At 34.1% G+C, this 12,413-nt stretch overlaps 1 protein-coding gene and 1 long non-coding RNA gene across 3 annotated transcripts in view; one reads left to right on the top strand and one right to left on the bottom strand.

The window, feature by feature from the left end:
- The window catches only part of LOC126185056 (vinculin), a 267,137-nt gene extending 256,590 nt beyond the window's left edge, over nucleotides 1-10,547 (top strand). For both annotated transcript variants that reach the window (XM_049927816.1, XM_049927815.1), the window contains one exon: nucleotides 2,191-10,547. The gene's annotated coding sequence lies outside the window, so the exon portion shown is untranslated. The remainder of the gene's footprint in view (nucleotides 1-2,190) is intronic.
- Nucleotides 7,318-12,174, bottom strand: LOC126185057 (uncharacterized). The gene is made up of 2 exons (XR_007536936.1): nucleotides 8,226-12,174; nucleotides 7,318-7,994 (listed from the first exon to the last, which is right to left on the bottom strand). It is a non-coding gene; the product is annotated as an uncharacterized LOC126185057 (long non-coding RNA).
- Between the last annotated feature and the right edge of the window lie 239 nt (nucleotides 12,175-12,413).

Raw genomic sequence — 12,413 nt, 5'->3', positions numbered from 1 at the left:
TCCCTATGTGCACATTTTCAGGGATGTATTGTGGCCCTGACCTCATTTTTAATGGCTGACAATGTGTGACCACATCAAACAACACAGGTGGAGGAGCTACAGGTAAGAGAGGATATTTAGTGAATGGACTAGCCTGCCCGTACTCCACCTTGAATCACATCGAGCACATGTGGTATGCAGTGGGGAGACATATCATAGCACATCCTCATGCATCAATGACCATCCAGCAGTTGTCAGCTGTACTGGTGTAAGAATGTAATTGCCAACCACATGAACTACTTACCAACCTTGTGGCCAGCATGGGAGCATGTAGCAGAGCATGCATTGCTGTCCGTGCTGATCATAAATCCTTTTAAGAATCGTATCCCATCATTTTTGAAGTCCAGGGGACAATTATAAATCATGGTCACATCAATCTAATTATTGTCTTTGAATAAAAATGTCTTTTTTTTTGCCTCAGTACACTTTCTACAGGTACCTCCTATACTATACGGTATTATATTATACTGTAGCTGTTTGTTCTACATATGGCCAGTGTTCATTGCACTATGTTGCTTGGCAGTGACACATCATGTGAAAGCTAACTTTGTCCTTAAGTCTTCCACATTAGTGTGTTAAATTGATACACTGTATACCTACGTGGTGGATTTCCTATTGTCATATAAAATTTCCAGGTTCATAAATATTTATTTCTTAATTAGTATATTGTTTTGATAATCAAATTCACTAGCCAGTTCAGAAAAATTAGGGTAACCAAAATATAATGTCAGAACTAGGAAATAAACAAGCTTAAGGGTTCAAATGATTAAAGTATTTTTGAGTGTAGCAAAATGTGCATAATTACTTCCTAATGACTTTTAGAACAGTACAAAAGTTACTGAAAAGTGTGACATGAGTGCTATCCATTGAGTTGGATTTTTGAATAATTTGTAATTAGTTCACACCATTTCGATGAAAACATATTAATGGAAAAATTTCAGTAACTTATACTAAAGGAAAATATTTTACAGAAAACTAACAATGCCGTTGGAATTAAAAGATGTAAATTATAATGGAATAACAAGAGTACATAAAATACTGTATGAATAATAATCTGGTAATGCTTTGTTCTCTAGTATGCATACTACATGTATAAGTGGAATCAGTTAACAGATAAGAAAATAATTAGTTATTTAAGGGGTAACAGTCTAGCTAATGGAGTATATGCACTTGTCCTATGTTTCAGATAGACTAGCACAAAGAGCTGCAGCAAACCAATTTCTGTCCTGTAAATTGTAACGTGCACTGTCAAATTCATATCACAGTAATCATATAAAGAAATGGGTCATTTTTATCTGTGAAATTAATTACTTTCATTACTAGGGTATGATTACTGTTGAGATAACCTCTTGGTTAATGAGCACTCATCAATTCCAACATAATTTTACACACACTTTGGTACTCCTGTTGTTTGAAATGAAAAGTAAGAGAGCTCACGCTAGAATCTCCAAAGTAGTTCCTGTGATTCTGCACTTGTACACTGTCAGAATTTCACAATTAGAAACACATTAAGAAATAATGAACATACTAAAAGCTACACAAATTGCAGCCTCTGAATATTTTAGCAGTACCTTTGCTCTTTTGCACAGGTTGTTTCTTCCATTGATTTAAGTTGCTCCTGGTCCACAGTATTATCATCATGCATTATTAACATAGTATGAACTCTTTGTACATTTTCTCACCTCGCCTCGGCTGCCTACAACTGAGTCTTCCCATGTACAGTTCTTTGCAGTCAGCACAGTGCAGTGAACAGTTAGATATCTTTAACTTACAATATATAGCCAACAATTCCTGAATGCAATTCTGTCATGGCAGATCTTAACAAAATTTAACAATATATTCTTTCAGTTGTTGGTATACATTCTACAGTGTACACCGAGCCAAAGTTTTCAGTAAAACACAACTGTTCAGAGCCTCAAATTCTAATGAAAATAGGGATACAATGTTTGGATGTAATATAGTTGTAAGGTTGGATACAGTTACTCACACAACCCACTCACAGGTGCCTCCTATGTAAAGACACTACTTCACACAGGGTGTGTATACTGAGGTGGTTCAAAAAATGACTTTTCACTGAAAGTGCTTTAGTTTTTCTTCATAACAATAATGTTGGTAAATGTTATTAATAGTATACTTTCATTTATGTTTCAGGTTATTTGCAAAAAACTAGTTGACCTGAACGGTTGATGTTGCTGCATCCAGGTGATACTCTTAATCACTAGAATGTTCCTTTTGATGTAGAAAGGAATACCTATTTTCATAATTGTTTAGAAAAATGGGGTAATTTTTAATGGTCTTTTCCACAGAATGAGATTTACTCTATACAAAGCAAATGTAGGAAAATATTTTTAGAGTCTCAACTAGTTCTAGCAAATGTCCATCTATCTTATTTTTAATCTGTCATTATTGTTGAAGTAAGACATTAGATCCCTCCGTGCACTATGGAAAAAAAAAGGTAGAAATTAAAAGCCGTGATGACTAATTGCGTAAGTATTCAGCTTTAACATCGATATTGTTAACATGCAAGCAAATTGACTGCACTTGCTGTGTAGGTTGACAGCAGACAGCATAAAGTTTCTGTAGACACCAAAATTTTTGCACCTTTATTAAGTGATTATTAAAATTAGCGTAAGAGGAAATAGGCAGAATTTTGTGTGGAGTACTGTAGCAAACATTTTTTTTTTTTAAAAAAAAGAGGAAACTGTATGGAACTATCAAAAATCTTTTTCATTTATTTATCTAATAGGGTATAAAAACTTATTGTATTTGCCATGTCATAACACAGTATCTAATATGTTAATTGTGCCATTGAATTATTGTGTGTTTTTGTGACTATCGCTGAATAATGTTTATTTATTGGGTACTTTACTTCAGGAACTTCAAAAATGAGTCATTATTGTTCTGTCACTAGTGGACTGATGTTTGAACTGTAGGTCACAAATCCAAGTTCCCAATGGAACTTTAACTAGTGCTACCATCTTATTACAGTTTTCGTGGAAATTTCTGAACACATTGTCTTCAGTAGCTAGTGGATTGAACGTGTGAGAAATCACAACAGTAAAACTGATTGATGTGTGTCATGGATTTTAGTTTTGTCATCATTGTACCATATACATTCATCACTGTTCAGAGCTGGCATGTGAATACGTGTTGTTATGTTTTTGTCTCTTGCCCACTAAATGGATACGGCATTTCTTCAGATGCTGTTGTACCTCCTCATCTTCTATATTCTAATACTTTCATTTGATACATTATCAAATGTGAACAGGAATTTTGTTTTATGTCTGTAAATAAATGAGTTACCAGGGTACTTTCCGAATTATGGCTGATAGCAATGAAGAAAGCAATTAACTTGATGCAGATAATTGTCATTTAAACACAAATAGTGCTGTATTTACAGTTATTACATTTAAAACTAAACAAAAAGGTCAAATGCTGGTTGTCTGTAATTCAACTGATGCAGTTGTAAAGTGAAAGCATGCAACTGTAGGTTCAGTGGAAACTAAGGAGATGAAGCACAGCAATTCAGTCACTCAGTTTTACACTCTAAGTTTTGCATTATAGCTAAGAAAATTATTTTTATTGGTCTCCAGATTCATAGTTGTGCAAAATAAACATTCGTTTCATTATATGTTTTCATCTCCATTGTCTCTCCTGAAAATATCAACTGTTAATTTTAACTAAAAATATTTTGTTAGGTTCTCACGTCATATCTTCTGTTAACTATAAGGTGCCTTGAAGACATAATAAAGATAATTGTAAGGTGCAAGAAATATTATATGGTGTGTAGAGACAATGTTGTGCACTTCTATTTGATAATCACGTACGCTTCTATGGCTTAATGGTGCAAGAACGTTCCAGTGTTGAAAACATTTCATTGCCTTAAATCACAAATCTATTTTAAAATAATTGCTGTGTTGTTTTATGCTACCTGTCTCAATTGATGTGTGACTATAAGCTTATTTTTGTATTAGACAGGTGTTCATTCACGCTGTCTGAAAATCTTGTGGGAGTTCCATACTGTTTTACTTAGAAATGTCAGCACAACTATTTATCAACGCACATATTAGACATAGTATCTGTATACTTATGGGAACATGTGGTCCTATCAAAAGTCTGATGATGCTAACTGGTGGTGCAAATAGAATTGCCATATGCTGTATATTCTTCAAAGGAAATCTAGTGTTAAAGTAGATAGTGTAGCTATGTGCCTATAATAAGACTGACATGTACCGTGGCCTGTTGCTATCCGCAAATATTAATTTTATTTAATGATACTTATTTCATATTTGACTCAATACAGAAAGTCAATTTTACATATACATCTATTGCAGATTTTTATAGGTTTTCATTAAAATATCTCATGTGTACTCATATAATTATCTAAATGAGCCATTTTCCTATGCTTGATAAATACAAAGTTATAAACATAGCATTTATCTGAATCTGTCTTCCTATCTGGGAAGAATCAACTGTTTTGCTGTGTATTAATGAAAGTCATTTCATTGTGTACATTGCTTTCTTATGTGGTTTAGTAATAAATTAAATCTATTGCTCTTACCACTATTTTAGCCTGTAACAGTTGTCTGGAATATGCTAACTGGATAATGTGACTGAAATGTTTATATTTATGGCACGTAAACTGTCCCCATACTTGCTGTTAATGCGTGTATTCCAGGAAAAATTTCACATGATTGAAAATTGTATTAATTTTATTTACACACTTTTCACAGTTATAATCATACTTTATGTTCATTGTGGTCTTCACGGAAAGTACACTGCAAATATGCCTGTGAAACCCTCACATTTACATTAAACATGCTTTGTTCTTTTGCTTAAAAGTTGAACTGGTATCGTTTAACCCTTTTATAGGGCTATGCCTGAAACACCTAACACCATAAATATCTTTTAAGTGTAGGAGCCAAATAATTTCCGTACCTCTCCATGAAACCACATTGTACCTGTTAGAGTCTGAACTCAGCAGTTTGGCAGTATTAACTGTGCTGAAAAGTTGAGCTGTGCACACATTAATCTCTGCATTTGTTTCTGCAGTGTGACAAAACAAATCATTCCAAGAGTGACATTCATTGATTTACCTGTTTGTTTTGAATCTTTATTGTTCATTTTATTTTGACTAATTCAAATGACACCACCTTTGTGTATTTTGTGACTCAAAAATCAAAACAGCAAACTGTATCTTTTTGCATGCATGTATTTTCTCCATGTTATTTCAACTTCAGTATTAGTACTAAATTTTTAAATGATGATTAAATTACGTATTCCACAACAGAAAATTCTCCATTAATATGATCTATAATCATGCAAATAAGTTTAGTCCCCTTTGTAAACAGAGAATTTTGTTGTTCCATTTTATACATTCATAAACTTTGCAATACAGTTTGTTAAAATGGACAAAATGTTATATAAACAAGTCCGCCATTACAAGAGTTGCCTCATTTTCACAAATCCTGTTCTTACCAACATCATTGCAGACAGGAGTGAGTACAAAACAGCCAATTTTATTAGGATTCTTGAAAAGCATGCAGAATAAGAAATGTGAATTGGCACTAAAAAGAATGTACATTAAAGTAACACAATACATTAACCAAAAAAAAAATCTGTTAAAGATACTACACCCTGAGATACTATGCCAGTTTTGATCTCAGTGGCAACACACAGTCATGAACTGTTCTTAAAATGACATCACTTAACGCAGATCACAACTCAGTCACATCGTAAATACAATGAAAGAGTTAATTTTATTTTAACAGAAAAAGGTCATTTCTTTACACACAAAAATATACACATTAGACACATCAACATAGTAAGTAAAATATAAATAATCTAAAATTACTTAAAATACTAAAGTTTTAAACAATCTTAATAAAATGAGAATATGTTTGTCTGCTGCATTATTTAATTATGGAATAAACCAAAGAACGACTACCACACTGCACTGTGTAAGCATAGAGGGCTTCTTTACTTAACTTGTTCTTTGGTTGATCCCTGTTAGGATTGCTGTGCACAGATGTTGTCATTTTCTTCAGAAGTTCAATTTCTCTCTCTCTCTCTCTCTCGTACTTTGACTCATTTCATTGGTGATTTACTGTATATCTTACTAAGGTACTACAGTGTGTGGCTTTTCATCATTGAATATATTCTACTTGCTTTTTAGAGTGGCTGGAAACACTGACACTTTTGAAAACAAAGTAATAAAATGTATCTTTTGTTATTGTTTTTAACAAGATACTATATGATTTTTAACAAGCCCGGTGGTCTTTCACAATGAGTTCTCTCTCGGCTTGATGAGTTTTTAGGAAACAGCTATCAACCACACTAAATTGGAGAGCTATTTCTAAAACGTCTTATTCTTTCTTTCCATTGCCACTTTTGAGCACTTTGCTCATGATCATTGGGCTACTCTGCATGTACAGGATGAATTATTAATCAGCTGTTGAATGTTTTGAGAGCCGTCATGGTGTACAGTAAAATAAAGGATAAACTAAAATTATAAGCCAGACATTTTTAACCCAAGTTTATCATTTCTGTTTCACTTGTCTTTCTGTAGGAAACTGATTTCACTGTGGATGCTGTAACTTCAGTGCAGTTCTCTGTTGATGAACATACTTATGTACAAAAAAGTGGTGCCAAGAAACTATAAAATGTTGCAAAACTGTATCATCAATTTTATGTTGTAGTTGGTAACTATTGTTTAAAAATGTATCTTACCATGCAACCATTCTACAGTCAAAATAGCTTTAAGACTCTTGGAGTTTGTCTAGAACCATTCTCTCCAGACTTCCTTTTCTCTAGATGTTTTCAAGCAGTCTTCAAATACAGTATTTTTGCCAGTGTTTAGTTCAGCTGGAGAGTGATGTTCTCATTCTGTTGGAAACTATTCTGCTTGACATTCCTCCATTAACTGCTTTGGTATTTACCTTGTTTGCTGGTTCAAATTGAATGTTGTGTAATCAAGTGTGCAGTACAGTTGAGGCACCAACGAAGAAAAACAATGAGGGAAAAACGTTCTACTTTCAGAAGGCAGTATATGTCATTAGAAAATCCAGGAGGGAATATGTGTATATGAGCATAGGATGTCATTAGAAAATCCAGGAGGGAATATGTGTATATGAGCATAGAACACTACTCACTAAATAAGAGCCACCAAACTATGGATAAGCAGATAAAAATATGTTCGTCTGAAAACTAAGTAATTGGTGTATGTCTGTCTGCTGCTCAGCACATCCTGTATTTGCTAAATAATGATTTAACTTCATAGACTATTACTCACCAAATAGCAGATGTACAGAGTAGGAGAGAGACACAGAAATTGCTTCGTTTTCAGACAAAGTATGTATATCTCCTTTTGAGTGATTTTTAAGCTGTTACCATGTAATTATTCAAAAATATGAATTTCCAAATAAGCCATTTCAGATTACTGTTACACACTATAAAAGAAAAACCAACAACGAATTTAATAATGTGTATTTTAGGCTAAACATGAAATGTGTAAACAGTTTGTTTATTCTCTCCTCTTGCTTCAAAATTCTTTGTCCGGTTATGCTATATTCAGTTAGTACACATGATATAATCCGCAGTAAATGTAATCTCTCCTATTTTGTTCATAGGCAGAAAAGAAAAGCTATTGGTTGAATTGGCTGACTACTAATTCTAACAACTAAATGAAAGTAGCACTGTGGCATAAAACACTGTACAGTGTTTTTCATACAGATCTACTTAACACAGTCTTGTATTCATTTCTAACCAGTTAATAAGATCCTTTAATAGCTGTATTTCTTGAAATGCTATGATTATTCTGAAGAAGTCAATAGTTAATTCACGATTTCGTGATGAGAGGACTGCTGTTCTGCACCCCTCCCCTCTCCCTTTTTATTGTACATCTGTTGTTCCCAACAATTAAATCTGTGGCAGCAATGTGGATCTCACCTGCAAACCTATAAATTTTCTGGACTCGCATTCGGGAGGACGACGGTTCAATCCCGTTTCCAGCCATCCTGATTTAGGTTTTCCGTGATTTCCCTAAATCGTTTCAGGCAAATGCCGGGATGGTTCCTTTGAAAGGGCACGGCCGATTTCCTTCCCAATCCTTCCCTAACCCGAGCTTGCGCTCCGTCTCTAATGACCTCGTTGTCGACGGGACGTTAAACACTAATCACCACCACCACCTATAAATTTTCAATGCCAATATAACTCAGCAATTTTTTTTCTAGGAAATGAGATTTAGTTCCTTGAGGGAAGCTGTGTAGTGTCACCTTTTGCCGCTGTCTCAAGGTATTTGTGAATTGCTCAGCTACAGGTGGGCAGATGATACCTGTGCTGTGGTCTGTATCTGATCTATCATTCATAAGAATACATAGTCGAGCCAAAGGATAGCAGGAAACAAGCTAGGAGGAGAGAGAAGTTTTCTGTTTAAATTTGCATTATAGCAGTTATAGTTTAGCCAGTGCAATTGTAATGAGAAAACATGTCAATTAGTTGTTCCCCAGTTGTGTACTGCTGCACCACAAATTGTGTGTTAAGTATTAGAATGTAATGCCTGCAAATAGACTATTTATTTATGTTAATTTTTATCCCAATTGCTACAACCTCATACCTCATTGCCTGACTTTGACTCTTTGTTGCATAATTGAAAGGCTAATGATGCCTCTAATTAGAATTATTAATTCTTATGTGAGCTAGACTAACTCATTCGCCATTGCTCATATAACTGAGACGTATTTGAGCTCTCTAAATTATTATTTTGATAATGTTTTAAAACTGTTAACAAATATTTTGTGCTAAAGGAGTTCTATTCTGTTGCAGTATATGATAAAAGTGCTGACTACTGTAAGTAGTACATGAATCTGTAAGGAGGCTATACAGTGAGATGTATGAATGATAAGGACCAGTAATTCATGAAATTTCAGTGACAGTAACATGAGTTAGAAAAATGAACCAGTCCTGTCCTACTGCATGATGTCAGCTGCCAGTATCACTTTACTTTTTTTTGTCCAGAATTTTGCCAGAAATTCTTCTCTTAATGTTTTGAACTGTTATAGTAATAAATGAGCACGTCAGAGCAAGAAAATATACACGAAAAGTTGTAGTTCATGATAATGTCTTATTTGAACTTTCACGGATGTTCGCTGTATTCACTACATGGCATTGTAGTTTTGAGCTCACTTCACTAATAATGCGGTAGTGATACTAAGCATATGTTGTGACAGTGAACACACACATTCCGTTATTCACTTGCGTTCCAGTTCTGCCTTTCCCAGAACGTATTTTCGTGATAAACTTGCCAAGTTCCTTGTGCAAGAGGCTGTTTCAGAACCTCTGTACTTCCTTCCTTACTCTTGATATCTGTTGTCATTACTTGATTAGTTAAGCCTCAACAGTTGGTGAAAACTATAGGGACAGTTGCTGTCTCAAAATTTTCTCGTAGTGATCTGTAGTTTTATGGCAGGTTTGCAAAGATAATGTTGCATTGTAAACGTACTATTCAGATTAGCTTCATAAATGTGTACTAACTAAATTAATAAAAGATAAATTAATGTCCAAACACTTTCCTCTCATCAAACAAAACAACTTACTTTGGTGAAGCCAAAATGTGCCTATATGCTTCATTGTAACCATACTAAAGTTATATGACAGGCAGAAACCTATCAGTGCTTAAATTGATTAAATCTGTAGAACTGTGTAGTATAATTGTCAAATGATAATTCATTTCATTGGTAACTTTTGACCAATCAAAACACTTTTATTCATTGTGGATGTGGAACACTGTGACTGTGTTGAATAAAGGTTTCCAGAAATAACTGCAACCAGTCGCCTTTTGTGATTCTTTAATTTTTATTTACCATGACCAGTTTTGAATTGCCTAGTGATTCATCAGATGCTTCACATTTATTGATTGTTTGGAGCATTGTGGATGTTGTGTAGGATTATTAGCATCCAATGGTTTATTTCTGGTGCATACGCTGTTCTGGAAAATGTAATGTTTGTTTTCTGGTAATATTAATTTATTGAACCAAACAAAGTTTACTACAGTTGTCCCACATGCGTTACAAAAAGTAAATAAATCATTATTTCCATTACTGTGTGATTTGAAACTGGTCATGGGAGATAAAAATTGAAAAATCACAAAAAGCAACTGGTTACAGCTATTTCTGGGAACCCTTAATCAAAATACATCGTTCATTTGTGACCAGTCAACACATTGCTCTTTTTGTGACATGTAATATCTAGTGTAAATGCTAGTTTTGGTGAAATATTTGCATTTACTCTGTGACTTGCTCCTCTTGTTTACTTAGTGCCGTATAAGAAAGGAGATGAATGGGTAACAGCTTTGCAAAGGCCAGAAGATACTACCTCAGTGAGAGAGGAGTAGGAGATGGGTGCTTGAAACAGTTTGGTCAGAAGCGCATCCACAATTAGCGCAGTAGAAGAACCATGCCATGTAACATGGAAAATTACATTAAACGCTCAGTAAACAAAAAAGAAAAAAATACATAGTAATTCAAAATGGATGTGTTGATAGAGGTAGCATTTTTCACCACTGCTGTTATATATTTCAGTTCGTTTTATTGTGATAGGTGGTGATTTAAAAACGGAATTTTAACCATCTAAGAATTTTAAATCATAAGCAACGAAAGTTCTCATTGCCTCCAGCTATGATGACAATAGCATTCTAATTGCAGGTGCCACTTTCAAATGAATCACTTTTTATGCTCCATCGGACAGATGGATGAGCACCACACTGCACTTTGTAAGCATGAAGGGGTTCTTTACGTAACTTGTTCTTTGGTTTTTCGCTATTAGGATTGCTGTGCACAAATGTTGCCATTTTCTTCAGAAGTTCAATTTCTCTCTTTGTCCATGTGAAGTAGTGGTAATGTTGACATCATGTAGTTTGGGATATTGAGAGATAATAGAAAAGGATTATTCTGCTTAAGCAGAAATATTATACTCTTGTGCCTGAATTGTTGGTCCTTTCTTCACACTGCATTGAGTAATACTAAAAATTTTTTTTGTTAGTAATAGTGAATACAATTTTGTTGTTGTTTCTTCAGATATATAAACTGTGTTCATTTAATTTTCATTAGATTTAATGAAATAAATATTTTGTTATTTAATATACAATTTCATGTGATGTGAAGTTTATTAATACTTTTCTTTGTTTAATGATTTTTAACATATAATATTTATAAAGATTGTTAACTAAAATTTTGTATGTGAACTTACTTCCAATAAAATGAAGTTTGAACTATGTTATCCTCTAAATGTAAGGAGAAGAAAATTTGCATCTCTGATTTTAGTAATTTTAAAAATCAGCATCTATTTTATGTATATTTGATGTGACTACATAACGTGTTTGGTAGTGACTACCTAATCTGAGTTTTTTTCTAAATGCATTCCTGTGTATCAGATTTCCTACCACACCACACCACTTGATTTGTATGCACTTGTGTGCTCCCCTCACACACACACACACACACACACACACACACACACACACACACACAAACAAACAAACACAAACACAAACACAAAGGATCCATATTCTTCCCTATTTCTCTGTCCCACAAGCCTGATACAACAGCAAATGAATTTGCCTCTATTGCCTTTATAAATTCTGCATTTTGTACATGGGAAGTAGTTGCACTGAAATTACAACTCGTGATATCCATATGTGGTACAGTGTTGGAAGTACAACTCTTGATCCCCATATGTGGTATGTGGTACCTAGCACAGCTACCTGTCAATCATTCCTGTAACTTAAGCATTTAACAGTCATTCAGTTAGTCTGATTACAGTGCTGAGGGAAACATACAGAAGCATTTTACATCTCAGTTGTGACTGATCTGTTGTTATGGGCAACAGAGCCAGCATGGTACACTTTGCTCTCAGATAGTTTTAGCAGCAGTTTTAAAACAGGAAGAATTAATGATTCAAATAAGTGTATACTTCCCACCTGTTAGTCGCAAATGGACTTCACATAATGTGTCCTAATTGCCTTGTATCTCGTGATACAGTGCCAATTTATGTATGAACTCCCAGAAGTGCCAAGTTTACTAATCTGTGTAGAGGCTGTGTGTAAAATTTATTTGTGAATAAATACATAATTAATATAATTACAAATTCGTGACTGTGTTGGTATTCCCTACCTGTCTTAGAAAAGTATGTGCTGTAACATTGTTACTTTTTCTTTTTTGAGGTTATGTTTATTATTTGTGAAGAGGCTGTATGAAAGAGGGTTTCAGTGCATCAGTTACTGCTTCATAAGTTTTTCCCTTACTGATGGATTATTTGTCTCAAACATGTAACAATAAGTAACAAGTTACTGATATTTGGTAGTGGAGACTATCTGGCAA

Source organism: Schistocerca cancellata, chromosome 4 (assembly GCF_023864275.1).
Source record: "Schistocerca cancellata isolate TAMUIC-IGC-003103 chromosome 4, iqSchCanc2.1, whole genome shotgun sequence".
Taxonomy (NCBI): Eukaryota; Metazoa; Arthropoda; class Insecta; order Orthoptera; family Acrididae; genus Schistocerca; species Schistocerca cancellata.
The sequence above is the reverse complement of the archived record's forward strand: the minus strand, read 5'-3'. Positions and strand labels throughout refer to the sequence as shown.